Below are 27,977 nucleotides of genomic sequence, written 5' to 3'. Positions count from 1 at the left end.
GATAGGGGACCTTTAACTTGCTCCATCTCTAGGGACATTCCAGAACTATTACCAGGATGTGGGGCCTGGAAACTGTTCCTTGGAGGTCTGGAAACTGTTGCCCTTGCTTAAGATGGCAGGGCAGGTTCTGATGGAAGGGTAGTTTCTGACAAGCTGCCTGAAGCCTGCTGTTTTTTTTTTTTTTTTTTGCTTGTTTGTTTGTTTGTTTGTTTGTTTTTCTTTTAGTAACTGACTTCCCTGGGTTTGCCCAGATTTACCCAGTTCTTAGGCCTAGCCTTCTAAACTACCAATTTGAAGCCTGTCATGGAGTCAGACTACCTTCTCAGTAACCAAAAATTAGGGATAGCTACACTGCTCTGGATCCTACTGATAAATTCTTCAGATAGACAGTGCTAACCCTTTCCTTCCCTCGAAAACTATGATAAAATCGTCTGTCCATATTTCCCTCTTTTTGTTGTTTTCATTATTTGACCTGTTGTTCACTCTCTAACTGCCACTGTCCATGGCATAGCGTGCCTACTTCTCTTGGGACATATGAGTTTAGAAATATTTTTTTAAATGACAGCTGTTTTTTTTTAATTGAGAATTTCATACATGCACACAATGTGGATCCATCAAACACAGCCCCTATTCCCTACCCCAGCTCCTCTCCTTTCTCTCCATTACTTGCCACTCCCCGCCTCCCACCTCTCTCTCTCTCTCTCTCTCTCTCTCTCTCTTTCTCTCTCTCTCTCTCTCTCTCTCTCTTTCTCTCCTCCATGAGTCAATTTACTACTTTTTGTATGTGTGTAGGTGCAGCCCATCTCCTGGGGCACAGTTAGCCTTCCTGTCTGCAGATAATACTATTTTGATCGGTTGGCTTCGTCATACCTACCTAAAGAATACAATTTCTTAAAAGAAATGAATTTAACTGTACTTTCATAGGAGGTGACCTCAAGTCATACCCCCAGGAGCTGCAAATTTGATTTATTTAGAAGAAGGATACAAATCCAAGGCGTAGGATGCTTATAGGGAGAGGAGAAGCTAAGAGACAGATGCAGGGAGGTGCCACATGAAGGCTGAGGAGATCAGAGTGACGTGGCTGTAAGCCAAGGAACAGCAAGCATCGTTAGAGCTGCTACAAGCCAGGGGAATCCTGAGAGAATTCTAGGACCTTGGGGGGAAACATGACTCTATGAATATCTTCATTTTGGGTACCCGGCCTCATAACTGAATGGATGGATTTGTGCTGCCCTGAGCCTCTTGGTTGGAAGAATTTTGTTCTAGCCACCCAGGAAACAAAGCAAAATATTACAAAGGTTGTTTGACCCCTTTGCAAAGAAGAATAGTATGAAATTCTGCTGAAAAGGCTTTTGTGAACTGTAGAACAGAGAAAGCACACGGCCCTTTAAACACAGGGCACTTGTCACGTTCCTCTCATTACTAAACACAGTTTTGAGTTGAAAACAAAATTGACTTTGATAAATGACTGGGAAAGGGGAAACACACATGTGCACACACATACACATAGAATGGTCACAGCTAACACACAAGACATGCTTCTGGTGGATCAGGCCGGATACTAATCATATGAACTTGTTTGTTATTCATTTATGACCTTTTGAAGTAAAAAAAAAAAAAATCCTCCATTGAAGAATTGGAGATCTGGAGTGGGGTTTGGATCACTTGTCAGTTTTCCAGCAGGGCTCCAGTGGTAAAGGCCGGAGCACTTGGGCTTGGTACTGAAATATGCTAAAACATGAAAAAATATCTGTGCAGAGAAAACAAAGCAGCTCTGGATATGAAGTTTATCATATAAAATCTTGGCCCAAGGCATTCACCAAGGCTCTTTTACAAAGTAGTTGGAGGAATGTGGGTCTGTGTTTCCAACCACTTAATATTAGATAGTATGCTAGAAATATAGTCTGGGTGTAAGCCTGGTTAAAACCATGAGACAAGCTAGAGAAATCAGACAAAATCACTGGTCCAAGAGATTAAAGTTGCACAGTGCTGTAGAGAAGGGCTGGCTAAATGCGTGAAAGTTAACATAGCTAGAGGAAATACATCCACAACAGTTAGTTATTCTTTGTAAAACACAGAATATATTTCTTAATAGCTTTATAATTCCTAAAAATGTTATTACATTCCTTTATTGTGCAATTCTGTCTGTCTGTCTGTCTGTCTGTCTGTCTCTCTCTCTCTCTCTCTCTCTCTCTCTCTCTCTGTGTGTGTGTGTGAATACTCAGTTCTGAGGATAACTTGCTGGGGTCATCTCTGTCTTTCTATCACTTGATATCTGACAGGTAGAACTCAGGGCATCAGACTTGGTAGCTAGTGCCTTTATCTACTGAGCTGTTTTCCTGGCCCAGTTTTCTATTTAAAGTATTAGATAATTTCCAGGAGAAGTGACCTTGGTCCTTCTCACTGACAGCGTTATGGATACCGATGTTCTGGTCACTTTTGACACCCAACCAAGTGTCCTCTGCAGGAGTATTTTCCTGCAAGGACAATACTTGATTATGCTATCATTCACTAGCTAGAATGGCCTAAGCCTTGCCGTGTGATTCAGAAAAAAGGACTACATCCTTGGTGGTGGAAGGACACATGCGTTTAATCTGAGACCTGTTCTAAGCACCACATTGGCATGCTATAGCAGTTCTGTTTGACTGCATCCCATCGGGGTATCTTTCTGGCTCCGTCAGTCAAAGTACCATAGAAGGGGCCAGCTGTCTCTCAAGCCTGGTGCTACTGCTATCTCAGCCCTTGAGACGCTATGAGCCTGATAGGACTGCAAATGTTTCCTCTCCCTCACCCATGTTGAAAGTTGCTAGTAGAATGTGCTGACTTCTTGGATTCTGTCTGTGGAAACCTTGCTGCCCAAGATATAAATCTCTTGATTGGTGGCTTCTTGTATGCTATGGGAGTCTGGTAGAAATGGGCCATCTTACACTCTGAGCACTATAGGTGATTTTACAGTCTAAAGAGTGTTTTCTTCTTCAGTTTTCACCAACCCAATGAATAAAATCAAGCTATATGAGTAGGGCTGTATCCTCAATTAAAACAATACTCAAAGCATACTCAAGACCCAGTCAGGCCTGGACCCAAGGTGACTAGTTGACTCCATGAGCAGGTGATCACCACACTGGATGGAACAGAGTATCCTGTAGGGGATGCACTGGCCCCTTCATTGGTTCTTTTGGGGCAATAGTTTGAAGTGTTATAGATGAAGGCATGGCCTCATTGCTATAACCAATTGCCCTGTGAATGACTGCCTCTTCATTAAGACTGGAGTAGGTTGAGCCAAAACCAAATCTATGCAATTTGAGGAATTGTGGGTATGCCCCACTATACGTGATTTTCCTTACTGCATCTTTAGCAGTTTCTAGGATGGGATAGATGGCTTAATCTTTGAATAAGAGACTGATACTTAATGCATGGGACAAATAAATCTTTGTCATTCATAGGGGTGCTTGTGATGGCTACTTATGGCTGGCATCAAGACATCTTGACACAGTTGGGAAGAGAGACATGCAGCTGAGGAATTACCTATTTTAGATTGGCCTACAGGCATGTCTGTTGGTTATATTCTTAATGATTAATGGCTCATTTGGGTGGTTCCACTCCATTGTAAGGCAGTGCCATACCTGGGCTGGTGGTATTGGTATGCAGAAGAAAAATAGATGAACCATCTGAAAAGCAGTGAGCCAGCCAACAGTGTTCTCTGTAGTCTTTCCTTCAAGTTCTTGTCTTGGCATTCTGAAGTTGAAACTAATTTCTTTGGAAAGTTAATTATGTCAAATGATGCTTTCCTGGGACACACAGGTGAAAGGGATGTCTTGCTAAAGCAGACATGTAAAAGAATTTTTCCTGAAGCAGACACAGGTGAAAGGATGTTTGGATACAGCAAACATGTGAAAGGACTGGTGATGAAGGAGTATTAAATATGACTCCACAGACAGTGGGAGATGAGCACTGAGCATTGGTTTGGTTTGCTCTGTCTCACTATTCTTCACTAACAACATGCATATATTGGTTTGCCTTACATATATGTTGAGCTCAACTTGTGGTAAAGCAGCCATTGAGAGAACTCGCCACTTCCACTTGGGCCAGTTGGTGAGCTTTGCAGTTTCTTGCAGTTTCTTGCAGTTTCTTGAATTACAGCTGCTGGTTCATGTGTGGTGTCTGCCTGCCAAAAGCTTCTGGTTTGTGTGTAGTATCTGCCTGCCTAGAGAACTGATCTGTAGCTGCTGAATCTTATTTGGTGTTTTCTATAAGACTGAACTGCTGCCAAAGAAGTTAGAGTTGCCCCCAAAGAACTATTTCTGAACAGGTCCACTTCCTTCATATCCTAATAACTTTTCTCTTCCACTACCTCTGTTGGGTGATGAGCTAGAGGAGAGGTTGAATCCTTATTAAAAGTAGATTGCAAAAATCCATGCCTACAGCATCCCTTCATTAGAGATGAAAAGAAATGAACCTTTTCTTCTCTGAGTTGCTTATGATGATGACATTTATCACAGCCACAGAGAAGCAAACTAGAACATATAATCATGAAAAAGGTTTAACAAGATAGAATTCTCCAAGTGACAAAGCACACATTGGTAAGGCAGACATGAAGTTCACCTGAAATGCAGGAAGGAACCAAATTGAGGAAATGATCCTTGCTGATGCTTGTAGAGTCTTGTGATTTCCTTTTACCAGCCCAAACAACATAATGCATAGAAACCCATGCATTGGCTTGACGTTTGAGGACTGATCACACTGTGCCTTTATGATCTGGCTATGTTTTTGCTTCTACCATTAGTAGCCATACTGCCATCCTCCCTGGCACATAAACACCAGTGTCAACATGATCATTTAGAGAAAAAATTCTTTATTTGAATAGAGTTATTGGACTCTTTTCTGGCTAGGCATTATTCTCAGCATTGGGGTTTGTGGCTCTTTCCCTTAGGAGGAAAGGCTGGATAAATAGGGCATCTTCCTAGTGTATGGTCTCATTAGCTCCTTATCTGCAGCTGTAGTAAAATATCTGATCAAAGCAGCTTAAGAGAGAAAGGGTTTGTTTCTGTTCTCAGTTCCAGAGCGAAACACCATAGTGGGAAAGGCGTGGCCCACAGGGCCATGAAACTGGCTTGGCAGGCAGCAAGTTGAGTGATTGCATTTTAATCGAGAGAGAGAGAGAGAGAGAGAGAGAGAGAGAGAGAGAGAGAGCGAGCAATGACTTATCTTCCAGCAAGGCTCTACCTCCAAACAGTTCCTTAACCTTCCCTAACCTAACAGCACTCCCAGCTGGGGATGAAGGTCTCAAGGGCATGATCCTATGGGGACATTTGACATCCAAACCATAAAAGTGAATAAGAGTCTACCCTATTAGGGTTAGGGTTAGGTTTTTGTCCATTGGGTCATTCTCTGCCTTTGAAATTTTAGGATTAGCAATATCTGGCTTAGAGATATTTTGTCATGGTTAGAACTGGTGATCACTTATTAAGGATGCGGATTGTACTTGTCCTTGGAGAAGGAAGGTGGAACCTTAACATTCACTATGACAAAACACTTAGTGACTGCTTTAAATTGAAGTATTTTGTGTTTGAAGAAGGTTCAGACGATAAGACTACTATTCCTTGAGTCCATACAAAAATCTGGAAATCATACAGCTGGTGGATTTCCAAGTCTTTTGGCAGCAGAGAGCATTGGGGAGCAGCAACCTGTCCCTGTTGTAGAGACTAAGTGTGTTTGTCAGACATGAGGTTGATACTTGAAACCTGCCTTCCAATCTGCAGACAACACCCTTCCACAGTTCCCTATTGGGTCACATAACCAGCTGCAGGCTGCCCAGAGGCCCAGGTCACAGTCTCTCAGGAGATACACTTGATATAACACAGTCACCCAGAAGTGGAAAGCAGTACTTCATCATTGGTGCAATAATGTTGAACATGAAACTTCTAGATCCTCTATAGAATTTTGAGATCTGCGTGTTTCTCAAATAGAATGCAAAACAGCATCTTTTAAATATTTTTATATTAGAAAAAAAAGGGGAAAATAGAACAATGTTCAATTAAAAAGTGGAACGATGTGTTGGGAAAAGAGCGACTTTTGTGAGACTTTGGAAGATATCCTAATGATGAGCTCAAGCTTGGAAGGATTTTTGCTGTTGTTAAATTGTTTTGGGTTTTGAGAAATTGGCAAAGGAACCTCATGCATCCTGGGAGAGCTGGAGACATTTTACAATGTTCCAAAGAGAGTTACAAACAAAGGCCTTTTGTTGATCTAAGTAACAGGATAGAGTCAGGGTTTTAAATTCTTCATTCTTTCCTTCTTAGGTAAGAATAGTTACTGATTAATGAGGCAGGAAGAAAAACAAGCCTCTAAGCTGTGACTGCTTCAAGTGCTATTTCCTAGTAGTTGCCACCAAAGGACTTCCTAATGCTTGGCACCAAGGGTTATTATGTCTCTCTATTGTGAATCAAGAGTGCTCAGGATGAGAACTGAAGTTCTGTTTAGAAGCTATAGTTTTTGGGAATATCTTTTACTGTGGAGTATATGCTATTTACATTCCTCATGCATGTCTTGGAAGTAAGATAGGCCCACAACAGAGAACTGAACCCTACAGAAAATGATGAAATACTCGTTCTTTCAGACTTCCACATTCCCACCAGTGAAGGTGTACCTGGTTGATTTGAGATGGTTTCTCAGGCAAGGAGACCATCTGTTTGGAGGGTGTCACCATACCCATTATTGTTCTGGGGCTTGAGACCAAGTAGAAGATTTAATATTGCTGTCTGGGGATTCTGTGACTCCAGCTTGCAGAGTTCAGCTTTCCTTGGTTCTCGGGATTTCTATAGACTCCATGTCTTAGTCAGGGTTTCTGTTCCTGTACAAACATCATGACCAAGAAGCAAGTTGGGGAGGAAAGGTGTTATTAAGCTTACACTTCCACATTGCTATTCATCACCAAAGGAAGTCAGGACTGGAACTCAAGCAGATCAGGAAGCAGGAGCTGATGCAGAGGCCATGGAGGGATGTTCCTTACTGGCTTGCTTCCCCTGGCTTGCTCAGCTTGCTCTCTTATAGAACCCAAGACTACCAGCTCAGGAATGGCTCCACCCACAAAGGGCCCTCCCTGTTTGATCACTAATTGAGAAAATGCCTTACAGCTGGATCTCATGGATGTATTTCCCCAACTGAAGCTCCTTTCCCTGTGATAACTCCAGCCTGTGTCAAGTTGACACACAAAACCAGTCAGTACACTCCACTTGGCGTGTTCTCAGCATGCGAAGGAGGGTCTTCATTGCATTCTAGTGCCTTCTCCAGACTCACTGATATGCCTTTGCCTCGCTACTGTCGCTCTCCAACATTTCCCAAGTGACTCCTCTTCCAATGTATTTCTCTTTATATTCCTTCTTATGATGAACTTTCTAAGTTATTTTGACTCTACACTAAGAAGTGGGTTTCTGTTTATCAGATGGGTATTGGTGGGAAGAGAAGACAAGGGAGTCAAAGGTAGCAATGATGCAATATGCGGAGCTACCATGCTCCAAAGCAGTCGACAGACAAATACTGATAGAAGGGTAAAAGGAAACCAGTCTGACCTTGAATTTAGATCCACCCCCTCTGCCTCTTAAGTGCTGGGATTAAAGGCATGCACCACACATGGCAGACTTCACCACTTCTCACAACGTTGTTTCCTTATGTCCTAGGGTTCAGATTGATTCTTGACTCTCACTTGGAAGCAAATAGTTCCGATATTAATTTTCTATACTTTATAACATGCATTCATGGGCACACAGGTGGCTACATTTTAAAACCCTCTGTTGAACAATGATCATGGGTTCCATCATGGGTGAAACTCTTTGGCTTCATGGAAACATTGAATCTGCAGTTCTCGATAACCCCTGTACCTCTTGCATTTATTTTATAGGTTCCTGTCTCTGTCCATTCCTGATCATTTTCTTCTTCTACCTCTCCCAGCTTGTGCCATTGAGCTGTGATTCTGCATGTGAATATGGGTTCCCCAGAGTCTATGAGAGTGCGTCAGGCTTACTGTGACTCAGCCTGGAGCCCTTTCTTATCCTGTCTCCTTTTCCTGCCACTCTCTCAGTAAAACAAGAGAAAGGTTATATGTTTTCTCCATGATTCCCATCCAGTGCTTCTAACGTCTCTGGGTGCTATAATCTTTCCATCTCTTTTGTGTAATCAGAGCATCTGAGAACCCATCCTTCCCCGTATAGTGTCAACAGTGCGAGGCCTTAAAAGGTATGCAGAGGCTGCAGTAGGAACTCCTTCCCCAAATAGGACCATCAATGAAAGAACAGATGTAAACACGACTCAAGAAGGAAGCCTTGGAAATTCAATTTACTGAACTAAAAGGCAATAGAATTTTATTTAAAAACCTAAGTGTTGTTCTTTAGACAACTTGGTCAGGATTATTTTTCCATTTTCTAATAAAAAAAAAAGAAAAGCTTGTTTACCATTTATATTTTGAGTATTTGCATTGGTTTTGAGTGTATTTTGTATCAAGGATGTTCACAACTCAGTAATGAAGATCAGTCTTTGTAACAAGCCATGGCTGTTTCTATAGACGGTTTAGTAATTCTAAATGCCTTATCTTCCAGGCATTAGAAAATTGTGGGCCTTTAGGGTTTGATGTGTTCTTTTCATTATTCCTTGGCCCTGAGGGTTGTGGGGAATTCCCGTGTGATGGGTAATTTCCCAGCGTGTGCAGAAGGTTTTGAATTGAGAGCTAGTGAAGGCAGGGCCATTATCAATTTTTATCTGTTGAGGAATGCCCATGATGGCAAAGGTGGAGAGCATATGGTGAATTAACCTTTTTGAGTTTATTTCACTCCTGGGTGCATACTAAGAGACCTCTATACCCTACCATGACGTATTTGCACTATCATGTTTATCACGCTGGCTTATACACTATAACAAATAATTAGAATAAATCTGCTTGTCCATCAGCAGATGAATGGATAGTAAAAATTCATGATATATATGAATACTATCCAGCTCTAAAGAAGTATGAAATCGCAACACATTTTAGGAAAATGTAATTGACTTAGAATGTACATTAAACAAGGTCAAGTGATCTCGGGAAGAAATGTGAAGTCTAACCCATAAAAGATGCATATATGTAAACAAATGTGCACATGGGTACAGATGACATGCAGAAAAGAGAAGAAAGGATAAGCAGGAGACGGGGAAGGACTGAGTGCAGGTACTGAAGAGGACTTCTGGCATAAAGCTAACTGTATTTCTGATCCCAACTCTATCATGGGCTTTTCAGCTTTGGTGGTGGTAGATAAGTGTATAGCAATACATTCGATGGTAAAAATTGTAAAATCCAGTGTGAAACTATGCAGATCCCATCCCAAATGGCTACTCTAACCAAATAGAAATTCATTGAGATGTAAAGTCATTGGGGCTGGTTAATTTCAGAGTGTTGATGTTTCATTGGTATCAATGTAAATAAATAGCCTTTAAAAAATATCTAAATCATGGATTCCCTAAATTTTTCCTTAGCATCTTTGACTTCTCCTGTCATAAGAATACTGCCTCAACCTATGCCATGTGACAGATGAGATCAAGTGCTGTGGACAAATCATCACATCGGTGGCCTTGTGTGCTTTACCTGTATGCTGTATCTCAACCCAATATTGTTCTAGTATTTCCTCTGTCGCTATTCTCAACTACAGCTGGAGGTAAAACAGACAGTAAATCTCAAACAAATAGCACAAATAGGAATAGTACCTTTGTTTATTCTGTGTATATATGTATATATGTATACATGCTAAAGCATACATCATATATATATATAATGATGGTATATATCATATATAATGCATATGTTTTACATATGGAGAGAGAGAGAGAGAGAGAGAGAGAGAGAGAGAGAGAGAGAGAGAGAGAGAGAGATTGATTTCAGAGTTTAACTCTCAAGAGTTAGCTCTTTCTTTCTACTATGTGGATCCTGGGAATCGAACTCAGGTATCAGACTTGGTGGCAATCCTCTTCACTACAATACTTATTTCTAAATTTAAAGCAAGTTGAAAAGTTAGGGAGAAGAAAAAAGCTCACATGGTATTAACTTTGTTAACTGATCTTAAACAGTGGTATAGACTTGTCAAGTGTCCTTAATCTGATATTTGACATATTTTATAATGAACTGTGTTTTCCTTAAAGCAATTCATAACTGCAGCCATTACCATGGTTACTGAGGAGTTATAACAGCAAAACAATGTCATCAACAGAGATGACAATGCTTGTGTCTTTGTTTTTTGCTAGAAGAGACTTGTGCTTTACAAATTGAAACATCTGTGCAACATCTGGGAACCCCAGGGAGCTGAGGTCATTGAACCCCTGGGAGAAACTTCAATCAAAAATTGCTGAGCCTCAGTTTATTCATTTAATCAAAAGCTTTCTGGGTGAGCTGATAGGAGTAGGACCAGAACTCTCAACACAGGAAACAAAACAAACAAAAACAAAAAACCTAAGACATTTATCTAGCCGTATTTAATTTTTATAACCTCCATGATATTTTCTCTCTGTCTTTCTCTTAGCTCCAACACAGGGGCTCTGCTAACTGCTCTTCTGATTCCAACTGTCATGGACCTTTTTCAGTGTTCATGGTGGGTAAGTGTATATGTAAAACACAGTGAAGCTTTTGTTGTTTGAAGGTTTTAATGAGCCGGAGTCTGGGAACTGTGCCAACAACTTATTCCAGGCTACTCAATCAACTTGGCTTCATTTATGTTCTCTCAAAACTGGAAATTAAGGAAAGAAGATTTTTAGGAGAAAGCTTAAACTCTGATATTTTACAAAATGAAGTGGTCCTTCCTAAAGTTGTCATGAAACTTCAATGTCATGGTATCTGCAGAGGGACATATATCATGAGGAAGAAAAGAGGCTACACGTAGCTACCATATTGAGCATACATGTATACTATAGGATATATCTATATAATATTACATTATACATACACAATATATATAACACACATATATATTATATTATACACATTATATATACAGATTTAAAATGTATATTATATATACATTTAAAAATGTATATTATATATACACATATAATATACATTTTTAAATTGTGACAAATATGTATAAAATTTATCTTTTTTTTGCAGTTCTAAATGCAATTTGGTGGCATTGGTCACACTCACATGTAACCGCCAGCGGCTACATGTGAACCAGGTTACCTGTTGAGAGAATCTTGGGGTACAGGGACACAGACAAGGGATTTGAGTCAAGCCTAGGATTCTGGTCAAGACTGCTTTTAATAAATTGAAGACAGGTTTTATAGACATTTGGGGGATCGGCCAACCCCCCAGAAGTCGGTAGCTTCAAAGGCGGTGCTGTGAATCCTCTGGCTCCAAGTCTCAGCGGGTCGTCTGCCTTCTGCCTGGCAGCTCAGGTGAACGCCGGCCTGGGGGCGGTGTCGATAGCCGAGGTGTGGAGCCCCTTTGTTTGCAGAACAAAGGCCGGAGGTAGCCATCGGAAGAGTTGGGTGCCCGCTAGCCAACTAGTTGCAGGGGGGGAAGGATACAATTCCCCCTTAATTATTAATTTAAAACCACTCAGTGGAAATGATTAAGTTCATCCAATGGATGACGGGCATTCACCAGTGAGTGAAAGCATTGGCCGCAGCCCCCTTAAGCGTTACCGACATCTTTTTTCAGGGGGGGGGCTAGACCGCCTTTTTCAGGACGGTCTTACGATGTCAAACCCCCATGCAGCTGGGCGTGCTTTTCAGGGAAACTCGGAGCCAGGAATTTTTTCCCTTTCCCTTGCAGTGCCTCGCCTCGCACCTCAACTGATGCCCATGTTTGTTGTGACAACAAACACGCATGATTCCGAGTATCAAGCAGCCTCATCTCCGAGGATTTCCACTGGCAGAGTAAATTCTCTGCGGCTAAGCGTTGGCTAGCTGAAAAGGCAACCCATCCTCCACCTAGGGCCATTGCTGAAGGAATTTCGTCTTCTGAGTGTTATCTGCTTCAAATATAAAAGGAGATTAAGAGAACCTGTCTGGTTAGTCTTGGGAGGTCAAACCGGTTTTTGGTTTAATTGAAATTCAGTGGCCTCAGGGAAGAGCCCTGGCAGGCAACTTAGTTTGCATGAACACAAAGGAACTATGCCTCCCCAAGCAACTGGGAGGTGGCTTGAAAAACAGCCTTTGAATTAATTATACTTACCTACAGTTTGGGGGTGGAATCCACTCAGGCAAAAGGCCTGGCTTGCAACTTAATTTGCAAGAAGACAAAGGAACTATATCTCCCCAAGTGAATGGGAGGCAAAGGAACTATATCTCCCCAAATGAATGGGGGGGGCGGCTTGAAAAACAGCCTTCTGACCTAAATATACTTACCAACCGTTTTTGGGGTCGAATCCACTTGTCTTACCAATCTCTCTGGCAACCAACGCGCTTCGTCCTGTTCTTGTGAAAAAACGCATACCGCGCCTCTTCCCCATATCAAAACGGGGTCTGGGCCTTTCCAAGAATTATTTAAAGGATCCCGCCACTTAACCATGGCGTAGGAATTGGAAGTAGCCGGATGCCAATGTCTGTCAGCGGCAGACTGGCCTTCCGCATCCGTTTGGAGAAAATTTAAAACGAATAGAACAAAGGCAAGATGTGACTTTGGGGACCGAGGGGGATATAAATTTCCCTTCTTAGTTTTAATAAGCCAATTTTTAAGCGTGCGATGGGCACGCTCCACTATTCCTTGCCCCATTGGATTATAAGGAATTCCAGTTTTAAGTTTTATATTAAATTCTTTACAAAATGAGATAAAGTTCTTACCAGTGTAGGCTGGTCCATTGTCTGTCTTAATGACCTTGGGTACTCCCATGGTATTAAAGGCTTGTAAACAATGATCAATTACATTTCTAGAGGCTTCTCCGGTATGCAGGGAAGTGAAAATAAGTCCTGAGCACGTATCAATGCAAACATGTATAAATTTTAATTTCCCAAACTCCGCATAGTGAGTTACATCCATTTGCCAAATTTGATTGGGCACCAGGCCACGTGGATTGACCCCTAAATGGGGCACTGGTGCTAAAGTGAGACAATTAGGGCATTGCTTTACGATCATTCTAGCTTGCTCCTTTGTGATTTTATGACGGAGCCTCAACGTATGACTAGAAAGATGAAATTTATCATGATCACGTTTTGCCAATTCTATGGGTGTGAGTGCCAAGACTTGACCAATTAGTGCTTTGTCAATGCACTCATTGCCCTGAGCCAGAGGTCCAGGGAGACCCGAGTGAGATCTAATATGTCCTATATAAAAAGGATTTTTTCTAGCAAGAATGATACCTTGCAATTGTGAAAACAAGGATCCAGCTGGCGTATTAAAATTAAACATGCCACAGGTTTCTAGTTGCAGTATCGAAAATGCAACATAAGCACTGTCAGTAAAGAGATTAAACGTACTATTTACAGTTTGAAAAACACACAGCACTGCTGTAAGCTCTGATAACTGAGCAGATAACCCAGGCGTTTCTACGACCACCTGTTGATTGTTAACACGATATCCAGCTTTTCCTTTTGATGAACCATCTGTGAACACTAGGAGTGCATTCTGCAGCGGCTGTAGAGATGTCATTTTTGGAAATACGACCTCATGCATATTTAAAAACTTTATTAACTTGTCTTGAGGATAATGATTGTCTATACACCCTTTAAAACCAATCTGAGCCAGCAGCCAATCTGTGCTATGCTGTTTTAGCCATTCATCCTGATTTACACTGTAAGGTTGTATAATAAAGTCCGGTTCCTTACCAAAATAAGTCAATGCCTGCTTTCTACCAAGCATAATTACTTGGGCCACTGCTTCAAAATATGGCAAGATATTACGCCTAGAAGACACCCTCAAATGAATCCACATCAGAGGAGCCTTTTGCCATAATAATCCTGTAGGCGAATGAGTAGTATTAAAAATTAGCAGATGCAGAGGTAAGGAATAATCTATATAGGTAATAAATTGGTTCTCAATAGCTTTCTCCACTGTCTGTAAGGCAAAAAGTCCTTCTGAAGTTAATACCCTAGGGGATGTCGGATCAGCATTTCCTTTAAGAATATCAAATAAAGGTTGTAATTCCCCTGTGGTAAGTTTTAAATACGGCCGAAGCCAATTAATGTCACCCAATAATTTCTGAAAATCATTTAAAGTTTTCAAGTTGTCCCTGCGGATAATTATCTTCTGGGAAAAAATTGACTGGTCCGTAAGTTTAAAACCTAGATAGTTATATGGCTCCTGAATCTGAATCTTCTCTGGAGCTATCTGCAGCCCTTTAGCGACCAGGGCTTGCTGCAAATCTCTAAAACATAAAAGCAAGGTCTGAGGATTTTTTCCTGCAATTAGAAAATCATCTGTGAAATGGATAAAGTAAATATCTGGCCATTTCTGTCTCACAGGTTGAATGGCCTGTGCTACGAATTTCTGGCACAAGGCGGGGCTGTTTGCCATGCCCTGGGGAAGCACGGTCCATTCAAACCTTTTCATAGGCTCTGCAAAGTTAATAGAAGGAACACTGAACGCAAACCTTTTGCAGTCTTCAGGGTGCAAAGGAATGGTAAAGAAACAATCTTTTAAATCTATGACTATTTTATGAAACCCTTTTGGAATAGCCACGGGAGATGGAAGACCCGTTTGTAAGGTTCCCATGGGCAACATTGTTTCATTTACCTTTCTTAAATCCTGTAACAATCTCCATTTGCCGGACTTCTTTTTAATTACGAATATCGGCGTGTTCCATGGAGATAATGACTCTATAAGATGTCCTGCCTCTAACTGTTCCTGCACCAAAAGAGAGGCAGCCTCCAATTTCTCTTTAGTTAAAGGCCACTGATCAACCCACACTGGAATGTCGCTAAGCCATTGAATTTTATCGGCGTGGGGTGCAGGCGAGATAGTGGCCATTACTGAAAATGCCCCAGACTTCTAGAGTTAGGGTTTGCCTGGGGGTTTTTAAACCTACTAGTGCCTTGTCCTTCATATCCAAGCCCCCGAGTAGGTTCGGATTCCTCCGACACTGTCTTTTGCTTAGAGGCAATTTCATTAGGATTACACAGAATCAAATTCATCTGAGATAACAGGTCTCTGCCCCAGAGCGTGGTAGGCAACTTCTGCATCACGAAAGGCCGAATTTGTCCTGAATTTCCATCTGCATCTTTCCAAGTTAGAAGTCTAGCACTCTGTTTCGGATTATTTGCATAACCGATCCCTTGCAGATGCGTTAGGGTCTCTGTCAATGGCCAGTTAGATGGCCAGTCCTGTCCCTTAATAATTGTAACATCAGCTCCCGTATCTATTAATCCTTCAAAACTCTTTCCTTCAATAGTCAATTTAAGGTTAGGTCTTTTATTAGTAATAGACTGAACCCAGAACACTCCGGAGGAGCCAAAGCCCTCCTCCCCTCTCTTATCTTTAATGAATTTGGAAGGCAGTGGATGTAAGGGCACCAAGACTAACTGGGCAATTCTTTGATTAGCTGGTATACTTATGACACCACGAGAGGAAGCAGCCATAATTTTAATTTCTCCCTCATAATCACTGTCTATGACTCCTGGATAAATCTGCAGTCCCTTCACAGTAGAACTGCTTCGTCCTAACAACAATCCCCAAGTACCTTCAGGTAATGGTCCAAAAACTCCCGTGGGCAAAACCTGAACTCCCATCTCTGGAGCTAGTACGGCATGGCAGATGCAACAGAGGTCCAACCCTGCACTTCCTGGTGTAGCTCTGGCGAGGTCAAGGATGGATTTCCTTGGCTCGGCAGTAGCTGTGCCCCACAGACAGTCTGATGCATCGGGGCCTGGGGCTGGCCCCTCCCCCCCCCCCCCCCCCCCGTTTCCCGACACGGGTCTACCTTGGAAGTTATTTTTTGACTTGTCTCTCTTAACCCATTGATTTCCTTTTCTACACTTATGGCACGTTCCTGGTGGACCACCTGATTGCCCGTTTATACTGGGCTTATTATCAGGACAATCACTTTTAAAATGACCCAGACTACCACATTTAAAACATCTCCTATTTCCTCGTCTTTGTGACAGAATCCCTTGAATAGTTGTTCCCTGCAGCGCTGCAGCTATAGCTAAACCCTGATTATAGGATGGACCGATCTCAGAACAAAGGCGAATGTAACCGGCTAGGTCTGTCTTTCCCCTCTGGGGTCTAATGGCCTCTCGGCAGGCCGCATTAGCATTCTCATAGGCTAGTTGCGTAACCAGCGGATTCTCTGCCTGAGAGTTTCCAAAAATTCTATTAGCCGTTTTCAGCAATCTGTCTACGAAATCCTGAAAGAGTTCGTCGGGAGCCTGTTTCACAGCTGTTAGATTTCCACTAATATCTCCCTTAGCTGGTAACAGAGTCCAAGCACGGCGGGCGGCCACCGCAATCTGCGCATACTCTGCGATGGGAAACCCAATCTGGTTATTATTTCCTTCAAATAGGCCTTCCCCCAACAACATCTCCGCATTCCATTCTGGATGGCCTGCTTGAGTGTTAGTGGCGGCGGTTCTTTTGCAAGCCTCACGCCATTCAGAACTCCAGAGCAAGAAATCTCCCCCCGACAACGTAGCTTTACACAGCGTTTTCCAATCCTGTGGAGTTAGATTCGACTCAATCACAGTATCCAACAACGCCTGTGTAAAGGGAGCTGTCGGGCCGTACTGGGCTACGGCTAGCTTTAACTCTTTTATCACCTTAAATTCCAAGGTCTGATATTGTCTGACCACATTGTCCTGGTCTTCTACCTCAAGGACTGGAAAAGCTAAGATTTCTGACGTATCCTGCCCCTCTCCGCGGGCCTGGTTTATAACTCTTTCTAATGGCGACTGGCGGGTCTCCGAGTTATTGTTCTCTCTAGTATTAGAGACCCTTTTTAGCTCCTGTAACTCATTAGTCAATTTCTGCAATTTAATTTCAAACTCTAACTTTTGTAATTGCATATCCTTCTGGATTTCGGCCTCTGCCATCAAGGTCACAGGCGGCGCGGATGGCGCTACAGGGGGCCAAGTTTCTCCATGAACTTCAATCGCTCCTTTCTCGGGATGAGCTATTTTTTTCCTAACCACAGATTCATCAGAACTGTCTCTTTGTTTACGAGACTCAGGTTGTGGAGAATCTTCTATAATAGGGATCCTCTCCACATGGCCTTTTACTTGAAAATCCTCACTTTCATGAATAACACCTAATTCTTCCAAACTCCCTTCATCTATGATGTCCTTAATCAGAGTCCAAAGGCAGAGGGTGATATTGTCTGCCTTGGCTGCCTTTAGCGAATTACCAATTCTCAGCCAAGTTTTCTCATTTAACGTTCGTTTTTCTCGGAACCAAGGACAACAGGAATATATCTGGTCCAAGAAATCTTCTAATCTTTCCTCTTCAAACCCAATCCCTTTTGCCTGAAGCAACTCTTGAATGTTGCGTGCGCAGATCTCGCGCGAACTTTCCTGTCCCATTTTTTCCTATCCTTTTAACCCAAGCAACTCCTGTGTCGGGTGCACACAGTATGCTTGAAAAACTGTATCCCTTCCTTGCACTCACAACAATAGACACGAATTCACTAGCGCTAGTTTTGACTTCTATGTTGCTTACCGTGCAGATACCATTAATTTTCACCTTTTTCTGCGAAGCTTCGCTGGATAGGGCTACCTCAGGAATTCTCTCGTGCCAGGTCTCCCACGTTCAGGCGCCAATATGTAACCGCCAGCGGCTACATGTGAACCAGGTTACCTGTTGAGAGAATCTTGGGGTACAGGGACACAGACAAGGGATTTGAGTCAAGCCTAGGATTCTGGTCAAGACTGCTTTTAATAAATTGAAGACAGGTTTTATAGACATTTGGGGGATCGGCCAACCCCCCAGAAGTCGGTAGCTTCAAAGGCGGTGCTGTGAATCCTCTGGCTCCAAGTCTCAGCGGGTCGTCTGCCTTCTGCCTGGCAGCTCAGGTGAACGCCGGCCTGGGGGCGGTGTCGATAGCCGAGGTGTGGAGCCCCTTTGTTTGCAGAACAAAGGCCGGAGGTAGCCATCGGAAGAGTTGGGTGCCTGCTAGCCAACTAGTTGCAGGGGGGGAAGGATACACTCACATTTCTGGGCACCTGTCACTACCTTCTGTCCATATAACTCCCTTCAATTTGGAACACTGAAACTCTGCACTCATTAAACACTAACCCTCTACTCACTTTTGCCTCCTTCTTGGAATTTTAGGGTTTAGAAGCCAAGACCTGCTTCTTTATAGCTTTGTGGTGAAGAGGAAATCCTATAACATTGTCATCTCCTTATTTCTCTCTCACATTCTGCTCTCCTATTGAGTTGTAAGAATCAGTAAAGGCTCCCATTAGGAGAGTCTTGAGGCACAATGTCTTTAGGAGCAGAGACCCAGATACTGCCGGCTGCATTGCTGTGTAGTGCCAGGGACGTATTATTAAACTCCAAAAACTAGACAGGAACTGATTAGATGCAAATTACAACAGGACCTATTATTCAAGCTAGCCTGGGGCCCCTCAGTGCACCACTGACATGCAGGACAGTTTCGGTGGTGAGGAGCCTCGAACACCTATCAAGGCAAGTCTTTAGAGAAGCAGCAAGTGGGGCTCAGGGAGGGTATGAGTGTGCAAGCATCTAATAGGGAAGCTGCCATGGCCTTTAGCATAATTGGCTGGTGCTGGGAGTCAAATCATAAACTTAATTTCCATTTCCCTCTGCATTGCAGTGGGCAGGCTTGTAAACTGGGCTTGTAGATTTGTTGGGGGGAATAACCTGGAAACTCTAGTTTTGTTGGGGGTATACCCTGGAGACACAGGTCTTGTCAGGGTTAGCCTAGAGACTGGAGCTAGGCTTGGATTTTAAAGATTTACTTATTTATGTTCATGAGTACACTGTAGCTGTCTTCAGATCTTCAGGCACACCAGAAGAGGGCATCAGATCCCATTACAGATGGCTGTGAGTCACCATCTGGTTGCTGGGATTTGAACTCAGGACCTCTGGAAGAGCAGTCAGTGCTCTTAACCATTGAGCCATCTCTCCAGCTAGGCTTGGGTTTTGTTGGGTGGTACCTTGGAAACTAATGCTAGGTACTGGTCTGTTAATTTGCCTGAGCTTAAGTTCTCGAAAATGGAGTCGGAATTTAAAAGATTTGGCCTCTCAGTTGGAAGTAGATGAAACAAATTGCTTGCCTAGGAGAACTGAAACACTTCACTGTTAGGCAGGCTCCAAACACCTGCTGAGTTTCACAAAACAGGCATTCAACGCTTACTGTTTGACCATGTTTATAACAGTGTTTATCAAGCTAAGCAAGTTAATAGATGCCAGATAACATGTGATTAGCTTAGTTAGAATTAAAAGCCATGTTAATCAAACATCAGACCATGCGTTTTCTACTACTTATACAGCCTGAGAACTCATCGGACAGAGACTGGGGTAAAAAACCCACTCTCTTCAATTCTTCACAATTCATTCATGAAGGAAACTATAGATATTTACTGCATCTCAATAAAGAGATCCAGAGGGCATACAGTCACGGACCCCATAGGCTCCTATTAACAAGTATTTCACTGAAGGGACAGGACTCCATTATGAACTAGAAACAGCCGGTGAAACTTAAAAAAAAATAATGTTTTTATTTATACCTCGAGAATTTCATTCAATATGTCTTGATCATATATATTTATTCCTTCCACTAACTTCTCTTAGATCCCTACCACTTGTTCTTGTTTTTTTCTCTCTCCCTCTCTCCCTCCCTCCCTCCCTCCTTCCCTTCCCCTTCCTTCCTTCCTTCCTCCCTTCCTTCCTTCCTTCCTTCCTTCCTTCCTTCCTTCCTTCCTTCCTTCCTTTCTTCCTTCCAGACATAGTTTTTCTATGTAGCTGTTACAGTCCTCAAACTCACTCTGTAAACCAAGCCGGCCTTAAACTCACAGAGATATGTCTGTCCCTTAAATGTTGGGATTAAAAGCATGTGCCACTCCCAGCTCCTCTCTCTTAAACAAAACAAAACCCCAAAAAACAACAAAACAAACAAAAAAACAGAGCCCAAATTAACCAAGCACATGGAATCCCCTTTGTGTTGGCTGAGCCTGTCCTGTAGTGAGGTTGATACGAAGTGCCACATCATTGTAGAAAACAGACTATTGCCATTTGATTTCTGTCAGGTGAGAGAAAGCCAGTTTTCTTCCCAAATCCTGGGGTTACAGGTGTAAGCCACCATGCTAGGACTTTCAATAGTGTTGTTTCTTAAACATCTGCTTGGAGCAAGACAGCAAAGGAACCACCTTGGGAGTTCCTCCACTAGTTACTATGATGACTATTCTTGGTTATTACCCTGACTACATCTGAAATTAAATAAAACCCAAATGGCTGGGCCTGCCCGTGAGGGATTTTTTTTTCCTTAAGTGGATGGTTCACATTCGCAGTGAAAAGACCCTCTTCTAATTCAGCTCTTTGAGGTGGGGAGATTCACATTTAATCTGGACCATACCTTTTGCTGGCTGCCTATAATAAGGACACAGGAAACGACCATGTGTTCTCTCTTTGCCTGCTTGTTGTAGTTCTTGCTGACAAGTCTGTTCCTTCACTGGCATTAGAGCCTACTTCTTTGGGATTCTTGCATATATTGAAGACTTGCTGAGACGTCCAGCCTCGTGGACTGAACAAATCAGTAAGCAGCACTCTTCATAGCCTCTGTATCAGCTCCTGTATCCAGGTTACCATTTGAGTTCCTGTCTGAATTCCTTCAGTGATGCACAGTGATTTGGAAGCATAAGCCAAATCAGCATTTTACTTTTTAAGTGGCTTTGGCAGCGGGGTTTCATCACAGCAACAATAATCATAACCAGGACAGTTTTGTTCGTGGACAAGCTCTAGTGCTAACCCTAGACCTTTGTCATTTTGCCCTGACCATCGACTGGACAGGCAGTGGTCTTTGTTGTGCGGAGCAGGTGCATCTAGTTCAGCTGTCCGTGATGCTTTGGAGCTCCAACTGATGGCATCTGAAAATAATGGCACCCAGTGGAGTCCACTGGTTAAGGTTGTAGGATGGAGAAGGGAAAGAGGTGGTGTGATAGGTGGGTTCTGGGACAGGGATTGTAAAGAAAAGTTTGGAGAACTTGGTTCTAAGACACACTGTTATGAAACAGTGCCATGTGGTGGGCGGTATATGGTGGGCCCATGCCAAGGTAGAAATCATGCCATACAACAGAACTGGTATTAAGGGGAAGTTTATTTGGGGAAAGAGAGGGGAATGAGGACCTGGAGAAGGAATAGAAGCAGACAGAGCCATGAGGGAAGAGAAGAGGAGGACAGAGAAGGACAAAAGGGAGGAGGATGACTGGCAGAGAACATGTGGGGAGGGGGAGAGAGGGTGGGAGAGAGAGAGAGAGAAGAGAGAGAGAGAGAGAGAGAGAGAGAGAGAGAGAGAGAGAGAGAGAGAGAGAGTTGGCATGGCCAGCAGTCCTTTTATAAGCTGCCCATGCCTGGCAGTGGCAGGTGATGGCAGCAGGTGATAGGTGATGATGTAAGCTGTTGCTAGGTCCCTAGGAGGAGCCTAGCAGAATCGCCTGTAAGCTAACATACAGGATGTATCATCTCGGAGGTCGCAGGCAAGCCTTCTATGCACAGTTTTCTTGGAACACCTGAAACTGGAACTTTTCAACCTTATCCTTGACATAACAGCTATATGGATGTTCTGAGGCATGCCACAAAAGCAGGGCTGCTCATGGCTAGTGATGCCGGAGTTCTAGACACTCACAGACTCAATGGATGAGGGTCGTTACTGAGCCACCGTGACAGATGCATGTGGGTTAGGATACGATTAAACAATTCTTGATTGCTGCCACTTCTGAATGAGGCTAATTGCTCAGTCATTTATGATTGCAACACGTGATGGTGACTATTATTCAGCCATTCTTTTTTTTTCCCTGAGTTATCCAGAGCTTATAATGCTTATTAACCTCACATTATATGACTCTGCTTTATTTTTTTATTCGATATATTTTTTTATTTACATTTCAAATGATTTCCCCTTTTCAGGCCCCCCCACTCCCCAAAAGTCACATAAGCCCCCTTCCCTCCCCCTGTTCTCCCATCCACCCCTTCCCACTTCCCTGTTCTGGTTTTGCCCCATACTACTACACTACACTGAGTCTTTCCAGAACCAGGGGCCACTCCTCCGTTCTTCTTGTACATCATTTGATGTGTGGATTATGTTTTGGGTATTCCAATTTTCCAGGCTAATATCCACTTATTAGTGAGTGCATACCATGATCGATCTTTTGAGACTGGGTTACCTCACTTAGTATGATGTTCTCCAACTCCATCCATTTGTCTAAGAATTTCATGAATTCATTGTTTCTAATTGCTGAATAGTACTCCATTGTGTATATATATCACATTTTTTGCATCCATTCTTCTGTTGAGGGATACCTGGGTTCTTTACAGCTTCTGGCTATTATAAATAGGGTTGCTATGAACATAGTGGAGCATGTATCCTTATTATATGCTGGGGAATCCTCTGGGTATATGCCCAGGAGTGGTATAGCAGGGTCTTCTGGAAGTGATGTGCCCAGTTTTCTGAGGAACCGCCAGACTGATTTCCAGAGTGGTTGCACCAATTTGCAACCCCACCAGCAGTGGAGGAGTATTTCTCTTTCTCCACATCCTCGCCAACACCTGCTGTCCCCTGAGTTTTTAATCTTAGCCATTCTGATTGGTGTAAGGTGAAATCTCAGGGTTATTTTGATTTGCATTTCCCTAATGACTAATGAAGTTGAGCATTTTTTAAGATGCTTCTCAGCCATCCGAAGTTCTTCAGGTGAAAATTCTTTGTTTAGCTCTGTACCCCATTTTTTAATAGGGTTATTTGGTTTTCTGGGGTCTAACTTCTTGAGTTCTTTGTATATCTTGGATATTAGCCCTCTATCTGATGTAGGGTTGGTGAAGATCTTTTCCCATATCCAGCCATTCTTAATTACTGCATGTAGATGAGGACTGCATGTTATGAGCATTCATAATTGCTATGTACGGCAGAACTCCAAACCACAAAGGAAGTATAGCAGTGAACTCAGAGATTGTGGACCCCAGAACATCCATCCCATACTATTTTGGAATAAAGAGAAGCAGTATATAATAGATATGTTTCCTTAAAGATGTTGCAGGGAGCCTTGGTCACATGACCCAAGTATAAAATTTATACTTGGTTATGTTATCTCCTGATATGAGCTTTTATTGGGAGAGGGACCCTGAAGGGGCAACTAAGGCTCTGGCTCCCACATAGAGCTACAGTAGGAGAGATGGAGGCCAACGATAGCAGGGCTATCTGGAGAAAAACCTAAAAACATTTACACACACACTCATTTACCCTTCCCCCCATGCATAGGGGATCCCCGACTTGGTAAGTTTTCAGAAGGCAGGGAGAAGATCCATAAAGAGAGCTCAACTCTTTTAAGTTTAGACTCCATTTTAGAGAACTTGAACTCAGGAAAACTAACAGGTCAGTACCTAGCATTAGTTTCCACGTGATCCCCCTTACAAAACCTGAACCTAGCTCCAGTTTCTAGGCTAACCCCAACAAGACCAGTGTCTCCAGGTTTATCTCCCCCAACAATTTAGCACTTCCAGGTTGTTTCCCAACAAGCCCTGCCTAACACCCACCAATGCAGAGGGAAGCAGAAGTTAAGTCTATGGTTTGACTCTCAGCACAAGCCAATTAAGCTAAAGGCTGTAGTAGCTTTCCAATTAGAAGCGTGGCAGGCTAGAAACACTTTCTCACACACCCTCTTGTTGCTTTCTATAAAGTCTTACCCTGATAGATGTTCGGGGCTTCTCTCCACCAAAACCTTCCTGCATGTGGGCAGTGGACTGAGCCCAAGCTAGCCGGAATAAAGGCCCTGATGTGATTTGTATGGGATCAACTCCTGTCTGTTTTGGGGGGTTCACTAACACTTCTCTGACACTATAATACCGTGTGATTAATTTTGCCTGGCCCAGATGTGCACAGAGGCACTGCGTAGAACCATATGTTTATCTTGCTGCTGCAAGACCCTGCTTGTTTTCTTGCCAGTGCTCTGTCCCGAAGAACTACAGGGAGGCAAAGACCCAACTTCTGCGGGGGGCGGGGGGGGGCAAGAGGGAGGGCAAGAGGGATGGGAATAGGGAGGGAGAGGGTGTATGTGTGTGCTCTAACACATATACAGTGTGTCCTGGCTGTTTTCACACCTTCTTCCACTCCCTTCCCTCTGAACTCTTTCTTCCCAATAAGTTTACATTCCCACTTTCTTATGTTTTGGGTTGAATTTTGCATCTTTGTAGCACACTGAGTTAAATCACTGTTGCTCCCATGAGCATGAGTGGGGAGTTATTTACTGCAGCATGGCCAATTCCCAGCGGCTATACCATTGGGTATAAAAATGACTCACACCACCCCCCACCAGAAACCAGTCCCTGTTGGTTAGCCCCATGAGCTCCTCAGTCTATGATACAATGTTGCTTACCCTGTTTTGCGCAGCTCTTGCCTGTAGCATATTTTGAGCCTATTTTCTTTTGCCTTTAGTCTATAGAACATGACAAGCCATACTGTGCCTTGTGGTTATGTCATTTCTATCAGTATTTTAATGCACATATTCTCAACTCAAAATAAGACATTTTTGTTACTTTCCTTCCTTCCCCCTTCCTTCCTTCCTTCCTTCCTTCCTTCCTTCCTTCCTTCCTTCCTTCCTTCCTTCCTTCCCTCCTTACTTCCTGCCTAACTTTCTCCCTCTCTCTTCTTCCTTCCCTTCCTCCCTCCTCTTTCTCCTCTTCTCTCTCTCCTCTCTCTCTCACTCTGTCTCTCTGTCTCTCTGTCTCTCCATCTCTGTCTCTCTCTCTGTCTCTCTGTCTCTCTGTCTCTCTCTGTCTGTCTCTGTCTCTGTCTTTTTTTGGGCAGGACCTCACTTCTCAATGTACAGTTCAGTCTAGCCTTGAACTTGACCTGGCTTTTAACTCACATTCCCCCTGTCTGGGGCTCTCAAGTTCTGGGATTCCATGCAGGTGCCCCTGTAATATTAGTTGATGGAAGGGAAGATGGTCTCTTGTCCAGCAGACCTCTATAATGAGAACAACATTCACTTGAACTAGATAGTTTTCACCTTTGCCAGATGTGAGTTGATTTATTATTTATGTGCAGTTCTCCAGAAGAAAAAAAAACGATTACTAGGGGAGCTATCCTCTCTGATGTTGAGTTGAAAATTTTCTACAGCTGTGGGGAATCATGAGCTTAATAAGAAACAGCACCGGTGTCTAATCTGTCGAGAGTGAGCACAACCCTAAGTTCCCACATTAGTAGAGGAAGGATGAGAAAAGTTCTAATTCAACCAGCATGATTCAAGGCAGGTACCAGCCTCTTCTTTTCAAGTTGGTTCAGAAAATCAGGGCTCAGTCCCAAGATGAGGCTTCCTTTAGCCTTTTATTATTATCAACTAGGTGTCAGAGGTTAAGGACTCCATAACTTCCTTGTGAGATTGAGGTGATATTTAACTATAATTAATTGCCAAGTTCAAAAAGAAAGCCATAAAATTATAAGTGTTTCACATTCCTTTTCCCTCTAAGCAATAAATTACAACTCGGATCTCTCATCTCTCATGGGCTGCTAGTTGAAGAAGCAGTATGTGTCTTCTACAAAATCCAAAGAATTATCAGCCTGGAGATCCAAGGGAGAGAGAATAGATTAAGGAGAAAATGACTCAGATTAGAATTTATTATCTTTTTTTTTGTGGTAGCTCAAGATATTTTTCATCAGTTCATTCATTTATTCACTTTTTATCCCAATATCCTCCCCCTCTCCCAGTTCCCCACTCCCTCAGCTCCCCCTCCCTCAGCTCCGCCTCCCACAGCTCCTCCTCCCATCTCCCCTCCCCTTCTCTGATGGAAATAACTACACTTTATTAGAGCGAGTATGTAATTTAGTAAGCAAAACCAGAGAGAAAGCACATATGGCAGTAACATTACTTCATCTGAGCCTAAAATGATGTCTTGGTATTTTTATCCTGAGGTATTTCTCCTCAAAATTTTTGGAAGCTTTAAATGAATTTCATTTTGAAATTTAGATTGAGAATTATGACCTTACACTAATGATACATGTATCTCCATGTGCACATTCATTTTTGTTCAGGTGTGGGTGTGCATGTAATTATGTAGCTGTGTTTTGTTCTTTAGCATACTATCTTAATGCTTTTTTAATGACAGGTCTCTTCATTAGGCCACAACTCACATATTTACTTAGTTTGACTGGTTATAGAGTCCCAAGGATTAACTTTACTCCACTTCCCATTGCTGGGATTACAGACGCATGCCTCCATGTCCAGCTCCCTTATGTGGCTTCTGGGACTCAAGCATAGGTCTTGCTTATGTGGCAAGCACTTTATTAGTCAAACTACTTATCCATCCCTTTAATAACATATATTGATGTCCACATTCCCTTTGATGTCATGGTCAGTTAGAAGACAAAGATGATGGTGGTTATTGTGGAGAAAAATTGCCCGGAAGTGCTCTTAGCTCCCATTTTATTGGTTCTCCAATACACTATTTACATCTAGGGACTTATAATAGTTTATTGGAATCACCTAATTTATTTCCTATCTCTTCTATTTAGTTGTGTTTCTTGAAGGTAGAGAATATATCCTTTTTATCTTTGTGTGCTGAGAATATTTCACATAAAAATTAGTCATACCACAAAGCATGAGTTGAGTTAGTGAACAAAATCAGTGGTTCAGTCATTGGAGAAGTGCAGACAGTGATATATGCATATATTGTTATAAAAAGAAAGTGCCAAGGTTTCATGAAGTAAGAAACTCACTGACAAATTGACATACTGACAAATATATTATAGTTAATTTAAAACTGTGCTATGACTTTTAAAATTAGGCATTAAAATAGGCTTTCACTGGGAAATGTAGCTTATTGATAAACATCTGCACACTATGTGCAAGGACACACACACACACACACACATACATACACACGGAGGGGGCAATCCCTCACACTCAGGCATGCACACATACAAACACACACATGCATAGAGGCAGCCCCACACACAGAGGCATAACTGACATTTGCATATAGGGCAATAACTCTGACTGCTTTGTATAATGTAGTACCCCTTGTCAGGTCTACTAAGAATCTCCTGATATCTACAGCCTTTCCTGGGGTGTCATCTCTCACTCACTGCAGTGCACATCAGGGACACCAAATGATTGTTGACCCACTGCAGTTCTGTGTCTGCTTATTAGGCAGATGCTGCAATGAATTCATTTAACACATGGTCAAAACTTGGTACATATTTTTATAGATACACAATTATCTGGCAAAATTATTATAAAATTAAATGAACATTTTAAATAGCTGAGCACCAATTTCTTCAAAGTCGACTTTCTCTTCTATTTATTTTGTTTAAATTTTCTTAACTTTGGACTCACTAATAGTGGTCAGATGAAGCTCTGACAGATGAAATTTTGGCATTTAAGTGAGTAATTAAAAAGGAGAAGAAAAAGAAGAAGAAGAAGGAGGAGGAGGAGGAGGAGGAGGAGAAGGAGGAGGAGGAGGAGGAGGAAGAAGAAGAAGAAGAAGAAGAAGAAGAAGAAGAAGAAGAAGAAGAAGAAGAAGAAGAATCCAAGCCTCCAACAACAGATGAGAAAACTGATGTGTGTGCTTGTTGACTGGCAGAATTACAGTTTTGGAATCATGTGCTAAGTTTGTCATAAGAATATCCCGACAGGAAGGAAACAATCATGGTTCCTTTTTGTTTCATAGTAATTCAAGAATGGCTAGAGCTGCGTGCGGCTCATGTGCTCAACAGTAGTGGATGAGCTGCCTGGTTCTTTGTCAGTTGCTTTTTCTTTGTGCTGGTCCCTGAGTTGAGGGTCTTTGTGCTCTGAAACGTTAGGCCCCTGTCTTATGTCAGGTTATTAAGTTTCTCATGCTTTACCCAAATTAGCCAGAAACAAAACAAACC

Source organism: Apodemus sylvaticus, chromosome 10, assembly GCF_947179515.1.
Source record: "Apodemus sylvaticus chromosome 10, mApoSyl1.1, whole genome shotgun sequence".
In the NCBI taxonomy this organism is placed as follows: domain Eukaryota; kingdom Metazoa; phylum Chordata; class Mammalia; order Rodentia; family Muridae; genus Apodemus; species Apodemus sylvaticus.
Note: the sequence above shows the minus strand (reverse complement) of the source record.